Below are 9,626 nucleotides of genomic sequence, written 5' to 3'. Positions count from 1 at the left end.
GGTCTCTTTGTTATTGGATAAAAGATGCGGCAGGGTGCATCTATACAGGCAGCCGAAGCATAGGCAGAGAAATGGACTCTGCCACGGACAACACACCGTTGGCTCAAGTAAACCAGCACTGTGATCCTGAAAGCTTTATCAGTAGACAGCTTGTATGCCTTAATCCCTGGGCTACAACAGGCATTAGACATAAGCCAATGGAAGCAGGTTCTTTTTCAGGAGGATGGGGCCAAACTCTTTTCAGTGGTGCCTACCGACAGGATAAGGGGCAATGGGCACAAACTGAAGCATAGGAAGTTCCGTCTGAACATGAGGAAGAACTTCTTCCTTCTGAGGGTGATGGAGCACTGGAACAGGCTGCCCAGGGAGGTTGTGGAGTCTCCTTCTCTGGAGATATTCAAGACCTGCCTGGACGTGGTCCTAGGAAGCCAGGCATATCTGGGTCAATGGAGAGGGTCTGCCCAGAATCTCAAGGCCTGGAAGATGATCATGACGTTGAGGACTACAACAATGAACCCAGCTATTTCTGCCTCCCTGCACGTCGTCCACCACCGTGCAAGAGCCATGACAGCTTGGGGATGGACACATTTGCGCCATGAGAACATGCCAGCGACCCTTATCTGGGGTACTCAGAGTGCACCAGGGGAGGAGAGTCCCACATGCTGCCCGAGGAGGCCACTGAGGACAGGGAGTTCCCGTCCCTGCAGCTGACCAACGACGTGCTCAGGGAGGAGAACGCCATGCTCAGGAAGGTGATTAAGAGCATGCAGGGCTCCTTGGAGAGCCAGGCATGCACGGTGCGGAGGCTAGAGAGGCAGCTGAAGGCCAGCTTGGATAAACAGAAGACGGAAATCCAAGAGCTACAGTCCTTTGCCCAGCGGACTGAGTGGAGTCTCCAGCTAATGACCCAGCGGGCTCTGGAGGCAGAAAGCAACGTGGAGAAGCTGAAGCAGGAGGTCTCCATTCTCCAGCAAGAGCTGGAGAGCTCCAAGGTGGAGAACGAAAACCTGAGAGCGGGCCAAATGACCAACCTGGGGCCAGTGAAGCACAACATAGATTTCGCCGTGCAAAGCCTCCACAAGATAATACTGGGCGCAACCTGGTCCATCGGACAGTTCGCCTCTGGACTGGAGTCGCTGCATTTTCTTGCTGACGTCCTTCAATCTACCGGCAAAATTTCCGAAGACGAAGCATAAAAAGAGCTATGAGATCAATTCTGTGTGGGTCCTACAGATGAACATATGGACCGAGACCACTGATCTCCCACTACAACCTGTATTAAAACCATTTGCTCTCATGTGCTCGAATGTCTGTATTCTGATTCATGGCTTTTATTCTTCATGGCTATACTTTTCTTGTGATGAAGTACAAATTGAGGAGAGTGATGTAGTTTGAGCTGCTGATGCTCTGTTCTGGCACTGCAGAGCCAGCAGCCAATGTCTCCCAGGCTCTGAGCTGCAAGGTCCAGCTGTGGTGGGCTCTGCGTAAGAGGCTGTGCCACAGCTCCGGCTGACTTGAGCTGCCGTGTTGGAGCCAGGAGGAAGCACAGCAGCACGGGATGCAGCGCTCTTCAACAGTGTGCCCATCCCTTTCCATAGCTGTACCAGCGAGAACCAGTGATGAGCAAATCCCTTGCATTTCATCTGCTTCCTTTGCCCCTTCTTGGTGGGGTGGGGAAGGGGAGGAGCCGAGATCCGGGTGCTGCTGCACATGGTTTCAGTGAGCAGAAGCTTCCTTAGGTCCTCCTACCTCTTTTTCTGCAGCTGGCCACCACCTGGGCCAGAAAGCCAAAGTCTAGAGGTTGTGCACCTGTTCCTGCAGCTGGGTAAAGGGGGGTGGTGGTGGTCAAAAACCTTGAGGAAGTTGCTAAGTTTCCGTACGTGTGAGCTGTGGCAGTGCCTTTCCTCTGCGGTCGGTGTCAGTGCGGGCTAAGGATGCATTTGGCCTAGCTGGGCTGGTTAAGGAAGGCGCTGGCTGGAGAGGATGCCCTTCCTCTCCTGGCTGGAGCTGGCATGGGGGGGTATACCTAAACCGCCTGCCTTCGTCACCTCCGAAAGGCCTGTGAGGCCCTGCATCCAAACTCGCCATGTAATCACTGAAGATGGGCCTCAGCCTTATCCTAGCAGGGTCATCTGTGGGCATGAAGCGACCTTTCTTCACAGAACCACAGAACCAGAGAACAGTTTGGGTTGGAAGGGACCTTGTAGATCATCTGGTTCCAGCCCCCCTGCCGTGGGCAGGGACACCTTCCACCAGACCAGGCTGTTCAAAGCTCCATCCAGCCTGGCCTTGAACACTGCCACGGAGGGGGCAGCCACAACGTCTCTGGGCAACCTTCAGATGCACAAAACAGTCATCGCAGAAACTACTAAGAACTTCTTTATCACCTGGTCATCCCTCAACCTTTCTGATGAATTTAGGTTACTGACCCCAGTTTTCTGACCCCAGGTTTACAACAGCTTTTCCTGTATCTGGCCAAACTGCACCTGGCTTGGATGCTATAGGGTGGTGAGGGGGTGGGTGCTGGCAGAGTTCAGTGCCAAAGTGCTTTTTCCTGATGGGAATTTTTAGGCAGCTGTTCACTTTGACCTCTGTATGGTGAGTTGTGGGCTACAAGGTTGCTGTCTTCCCCTGGTCTCATAACATCCTTCGTTTCAACAGCCATGTTTGTGTTGCCACAGATCTTAAACTGCCTCAGTAACCTTAGTCTCTGGAGGAGGAGAGACTGCTGCTTAATCTTCATCTCAGACATGACACTGGCAGTGCTTGCACATCACAGGTGATGTCTGGAGCTCCTTGCTTGCTGCTTTCTAGTCTGTGCTCCGAACTGGGGAAAGCTGGTGGTCGCCCTTAGCCACGTGAAGCCCTGTTCTGCAACACTGATGATGGGACAAGGATGCTCCTCACCAGCTTTTCCGTCCCAGACAGCATCACTTGCTGTTCCAGTCTCCTGTCCATGCATGACCACTTGCAAGCAGCTCTAAACCTTGGATTTGACCCAAAAATCCTTGGATTTGTCCCAGATGTGGCAGCCACCGGTTGCTCATCGCTGAGGCTGGGAGGAAGCAAACGAAGTGGCTCCGTCTGCGTCCTGCGCTGCGCACTGGCTGCGGTAATCCAAAGAGTACAGTGCAGGATTAGCAGGGGTGTACAAAGCCCTTCCTAATCTGTGAGTCATTATCCCCTCACTGCATTTCACTTCCCAGCAGCTCTGGACAGGCGGGATAGGTTGGCTCTTGAGTCTTCAGCTTCCCCCTTCCTCAGTTTGGGGAGGAAGGGGTCGGGATGTAACATCTCAGCATGGATTCACCAAGGGGAAATCATGCCTGACCAATCTGATAGCTTTCTACGATGGCATGACTGGCTGGGTAGATGAGGGGAGAGCCGTGGATGTTGTCTACCTAGACTTCAACAAGGCTTTCGACACGGTTTCCCATAACATCCTCCTAGGGAAGACCAGGAAGTTGTGGGCTGGATGAGTGGTCGGTGCGGTGGATTGAGAACTGGCTGAATGGCAGAACTCAGAGGGTTGTCATCAGCGGCGCTGAGTCTAGTTGGAGGCCAATAACTAGTGTAGGGGGGTTGGACTAGATGACCCACAGAGGTCCCTTCCAACCCCGAACATTCTGCGATTCTGTGATTCTTCTGGCTGAATGAAGAAAAAATTAAGTACTTCTTCCTTTATGGAGTCTGAACTGAAGAACAGCACTGCAACCACATGGGTCTGAGCACAAAGTGTCTTGGGGAGAGAGGCAGGAATTTCTTCAAGCACTAGCTGCAAAGGCAGGGGTTGGGAACTGCGTGGATGAAGCCATGTGCAGGGAAGCAGTGGAGTCAGCAAGAGAGGATGGTCAAAGCACTAGGAGAGGACCCAAAGGGGGACGGCACAATGGAGCTCTTCCAGGCACTGGCTGCAGAGTCTGGCTCAGACCTGAGGAGCAAGGAAACTATCCCCACTTAGTTCTGTCATACTCAGGGGAAAGGATGTTTTTTGTCAAATAGTATACTTTCTCAAGAAGTACCTGATTGCTGCTACCTTCCCAAGAGAATCAGCTCGCACATACATACAGAATAAACCACAAAAGTTAGTAAGCTACAGCATCATAAAACTTGGTAAAATTTGTGCATTTTAGCAACATTTACAAGACTAGCGTTTGTTTGTTTTAGACATGCCTTTGATGCCACAGCTTCTGAAACTGCCTAAGCACTGGCTGTCATGTTAACAGACATACTTAGACTATTATGCAGCTTCACAAAGAGTCATGGTGTCAGATTTTAGTTTGTATAAATTGACATCTTTCTATTAAAATTAATGGAGCTGCACAGCTTTGCACCATTAGAAGATGTAGCCCATTAGTTTCAGTTTCTAAACAGAAAGAACAGTGCTCTGTTACAAAAAATGTCAGCCACGAGTTTTCCGGTATTTCAGAATAATATGGTGAGGAAAAAGTGATTTATAGAATAACTAACTTTATTTCTGTACTTTAGCATTAAACATTAAGATAGTACTGGACAATGTAATTTTTTCTGTCGTAATCAAAATAGGTGTCTAAGTCTTAAGGAAGAAAATTACACTAGAATCATAGAATCGTAGAATCATAGAATGGTAAGGGTTGGAAGGGACCTTAAAGATCATCTGGTTCCAACCCCCATGCCATGAGCAGGGAGATCTTCCACCAGACCAGCTTGCTCAAAGCTCCATCCAACCTGGCCTTGAACACTTCCAGGGAGGGGGCAGCCACAGCTTCTCTGGGCAACCTGTTCCAGTGCCTTACCACCCTCATGGTGAAAAAATTCTTCCTAATATCCAATCTAAATCTGCACTCTTTTAGTTTACAGCCATTCCCCCTTGTCCTATCACTACACACCCTTGTGAAAAACCCCTCTCCATCCTTCCTAGAGGCCCCCTTCAGGTACTGGAAGGCTGCTATAAGGTCACCCCACAGTCTTCTCCAGGCTGAACAGCCCCAACTTCTGCAGCCTGTCCTCATAGGAGAGGTACTCCAGCCCTCTGATCACCTTTGTGGCACTCCTCTGGACCCGCTCCAACACATTCATGTCCTTCTTATGTTGGGGGCTCCAGAGCTGGACACAGTACTCCAGGTGGGGTCTCACCAGAGCAGAGTAAAGGGCCAGAATCCCCTCCCTCGACCTGATGGCCAAGCTTCTCTTGATGCAGCCCAGGATACGGTTGGTTTTCTGGGCTGCAAGCGCACATTGACGGCTCATGTTGAACTTCTCATCCACCAATACCCCCAAGTCCTTCTCCTTAGGGCTGCTCTCAAGCCACTCTCTGCCCAGCCTGTATTTGTGTTTGGGATTGCCCCGACCCACTTGCAGGACCTTGTTGAACTTCATGCGGTTCACACAGGCCCAACTCTCCAGCCTGTCAAGGTCCTCTCCCTTCGGCGTATCATCCACACCACACAGCTTTGTGTCATCGGCAAACCTGCTGAGGGTGCCCTCAGTCCCGCTGTCCATGTCACCGACAAGGATATTAAACACCACCGGCCCCAGCACCAACCCCTGAGGCACACCACTCGTCACTGGTCTCCACCTGGACACAGAGCCATTGACTGTAACTCTTTGAGTGTGTCCATCAAGCCAGTTCCTTACACAACGAGTGGTCCATCTGTCAAATCCATGTCCTTCCAATTTAGAGACAAGGACATCATGCGGGACAGTGTTGAATGCCTTGCACAAGTCCGGGTAGACGATGTCAGTTGCCTGCCCTTTGTCCACCAATGCTGTAACCCCATCATAGAAGGATACCAAGTTGGTCAGGCAATTACAGAATGTATGATTAAGTCCTTCCGTTCGCCATAACAAATACGTTTCTCTGTGTGCAGAGATCCTATTTAACTGTGCAAGGAGCTAATCAGAGAAACCATAGGCACTCTTTCTCAGTGAGTTTCTTATTGAAGAGTTATATTTTCAGAACCATGTCTTTCTGAAACCCTGTTGGCTTCTTCCTGAGGAAACTGATGCTTTGTAGTGAGAATTTGATTTGGTGTCACATCAAAGAGAAACATGGTCCACAAAGAGGAACACTATTTTACAGTGTGCAGCTCAGCAATACCATACTTGTCCATACCTTACTGACTGCATCCCAAGCCTTCTTTGCAATAGCTTGGTTATGTTCCTCACGCATATGTTCCCTTATATGAAGAATCAAGAAGTTCTGACACAGTGCTCTGATAAGGCAAAAAAGGTATACAAACCCTGAGCACCACTTATGGGCCTTACGAATAAGATTGTGAAACGCCCCCCCAAAAAATGCACATATTTTGGATTTCATGGATTTGTGTGTGGAAAGTTTAGCTGACAAAGAATTAAGGTAAAAAACTAGATACAGGGCAATCTTGTTCCCCAAGATACAGAAATATATTGGATATGGGAACATATGTGTCATAGATCTTTCTACCCTACTAGTTCAAGTTTATCTTTCTATAAACATTTTAGGATGGTGTATTATAGAGTTGATATCCTCCTACCACCTTTCTAGTCTATTTCAAAGTCATCAGATATGATGCCTTAGAAGAATACCCTATCATACTTCTCTTTCACGATATAATCTGGCAGGGTGGTGTAAATTAGAACCAAGACCCCTTTGAAATGCCATTGGACTGTCCTTTTTATCCAGATCAGTGGAAGAGTCTAATTAATTTGGCAGAATTCTTGGATCCTCAGTTAAAGCATCTGCTCTGCTGTGGAATGATCCAGCACAACCATCTGTCTTTCACCAGGCAAAGCAAGTGGCTGAGGGAAGATTTAATATTTTTCGACAGCAAAGGATAGAAATGAACACGATATCAAATTTAAAGCTGTGTTCTTCAGACTGTCAAGGTTAACTACTGGAGTTATGCATAGACGAGCATATTGGATTGGGGAGAGGTGGTTTGTGCCAGAACATTATTAGAGAAGGACAAGCATTAAATGCAATCTATTGGATCTCACAGGGTTCATTACAATTTTTGTCTCGACCAGCTAATCAGCATCAATCCCAATATTATGCCTGAGGCATGCCTTTTTGAGGTTCTCTCAAGCAAAGTATGATCTTGATATCATAAATGTCGTCTTCGCTGTGAAATTTGCCAGCAGCTCGATATCAATGGAAGCAGTGGAAAGAAAAAAATCTTCCTTCTCCCCATCATGACAGCCGTGCCAGCAACCCCCCCCCCCGTATATCTAATTATGCTGATAGAAGAGTACTTCTGTCAGCTTAAATAACCTTCTTCTGAGAGACAGCCTTACCTCTGCCAGTTTAAGGTGTTTCTCCTGTGGCTGCCAAGGCTGCATTACCCAGCAGAGCTGCATGTCCAATGAGGAGGACACGCCTGAGAGGCGAGCCTGTGCCATTCATAGCTGTGTCCTTCTAGAGCAGGCTTTGCTTTGGCTCCCTCGTCCCCAGGCATGAAAGGTCAGGCGTTGCAGCATCAGTGCACGCAGTATAATAGCCCATAATAGAATGAACAAGTGTGCTTGGTCCTTTCAGAGGCCCGACTCCTGGTTTTCAGGGACTGCCAATATCTAACATTTCCAATGGGAAAGCGTTGTTTGCACTCTGGCTGGAACATTTCCATTGCAAAATTACTGGTGTAAAACACCTCTTTGACTGAGGTGAAAACTTCTGCAATCTGTAGGGCTAACTTTCAAGTGGATCTATTCATTTCACTGACCAAAAATGTTGACTGTTCAAAGGGCAGCAGCACCACAGACAGGCGTTCTGCAATCATTTCATGACTTGCACCTCCAGTCTGGCACTGGACAGCACATATAAAATTCATTAGCCATATGGAAACTACATCTCATTCTGCCTGCCCACTGCAGGTGAACAGTGGCTTTAGCAATAGTGCCTAACATTAAGAATGGTGTCTTCTTACCACGTAAGACTGGTGACAGCCAACTGTCAAGACACTATGCTATGATGCTGAAACAAGAGGTAGAGTTGGGTTTAAGGTGAGGGAAAGCATTCCGACTTTGCTCATTGGTGCATCAGTACCCACCATAAGGTACTGATATGGAAGGACAGCCTGTGGTTTGTTTTGTCCATAGATTCAGTATTGTAACAAGTTCCACAGGAATATAGGTCCTGTATCCTCCTTTGATCTTTCTACTTTCACATTCAATTTGCAGTAGCGGAAAGTCTTGTCTACGTAGTTCACTGATCTTTTTCCATGCATCACATTTTCTTGTCTCTTCTCATTTCTTTGTGCCTATTTGAATTTCACCCTCTCATGCTGTGATATTTCTTTGTTTTTGTTGCGGTTGTTGGAAGTTTTCTTTCTTCTTTTTTTGCTCTTTAAGAGTGCTAGCAGCTTTCCTCAGTGGCTGCAGGGGAAGCAACAAGAGAACATGAAGGCAGCAGACTGCCATGGTGTGTTTGCTGAAAGCCATTGGGTTTTTTCCCTATTCAGACACCCACTTTCTTGCATGTTGGCTCCAAAACAGCAGTTCTAGCAGCCAGCTGCTGCTGTCTGAAGAAGGGAGACATTAACTGTCATATACTGCACCTTCCTAATCACATTATAGACATCATCCAGCGCCCACTGAAGTCAGCTCCTACTGACTTCACTGGTCTTCAGGGCACAAGGCAAAGTCTTCACACCCAACAGCAAGAGATGGTGTACATATGCCCTCCACAAACTCAACCTCACCTTTTCCCTCCCCTTCCCAAAGTGAGGGACACCCTGCAGGCCTCGCTGCTTGTTAAAGTGCTGGGTTAGCATTCTGCAGTAATTTGTTTGGCCTGAAAGGCAGCTAAATGTGTTAGTGGGAACATGCTCCTTTTATTCCCTCCCTCCCTAATGCCTCTGTAAAGCTGTGGTTAGCACAGACTTTAATTAGAAAAGAGGAATTTTGCATGCTTTCCAGCTGGGCTTTCTTGGATTTAATTGTCATTTCAGCTTTTATTTTTATTGATTTTGTAGCAAAACAAATTGCTATAATCCTCCAAGCAAGAACAGATATAATCCTCCAAACCAGCAGGGAATATACTAATGGAAAGAGAGTTATGATAAAAATAAGCCACTTCACCCTGGCATATATCTCCATCATTCAACAGAAGCTACCTGCTGTCATGAAGACCAAAATCCCACGTTTCCACAGCATTATTTTGATTTCATGAGTTTTAGAGTTTTCTGAAACTGATTGAATGACACTTTTTTGTTTTTTCCCAAAAAAAGGTAATAACACTGGTTTCAGTCCAGACTCCAGGGTCATTGCTGACAGCCACAGACCTCAGCAAGAACAGGACTTGACTGTTTTCTTCATTCTTAAGATATTAAATATCCCCCTTCTCCCAGATGATCACTGGTCTTGAACATCAAGATACATCTGTGGAAGCGGCTGATGCCTGCATCAGCGGCCCATCTGGCAAGAATGAATGGGCTTCATTAAGTGACGTCATCTGACAGGTGACATGCCAAAGCCATGACACATAGATTACTTGTGCCCGATGTCAATTCTCTACACTGCCAGTTCAAATACATATCCTCCTTAGGACGGGGGTGACGCACATTGACACCTGGCATATGGCATCAAAGCTTCTGCAGTCCCAAGGAAGGAAAGGTGAAAACACATATGTCAGCTGTGGTGGAGGTAAATCAAAACTATTGGGAGAAGAC

At 47.6% G+C, this 9,626-nt stretch overlaps 1 pseudogene; it reads left to right on the top strand.

The window, feature by feature from the left end:
• The first annotated feature begins 446 nt into the window (after positions 1-446).
• Positions 447-1,196, top strand: LOC142365450 (endosome-associated-trafficking regulator 1-like; annotated as a pseudogene).
• Positions 1,197-9,626: the final 8,430 nt, after the last annotated feature.

This window comes from Opisthocomus hoazin, chromosome 1 (assembly GCF_030867145.1).
Source record: "Opisthocomus hoazin isolate bOpiHoa1 chromosome 1, bOpiHoa1.hap1, whole genome shotgun sequence".
Taxonomy (NCBI): domain Eukaryota; kingdom Metazoa; phylum Chordata; class Aves; order Opisthocomiformes; family Opisthocomidae; genus Opisthocomus; species Opisthocomus hoazin.
This window is presented reverse-complemented; position numbering and strand designations above follow the sequence as displayed.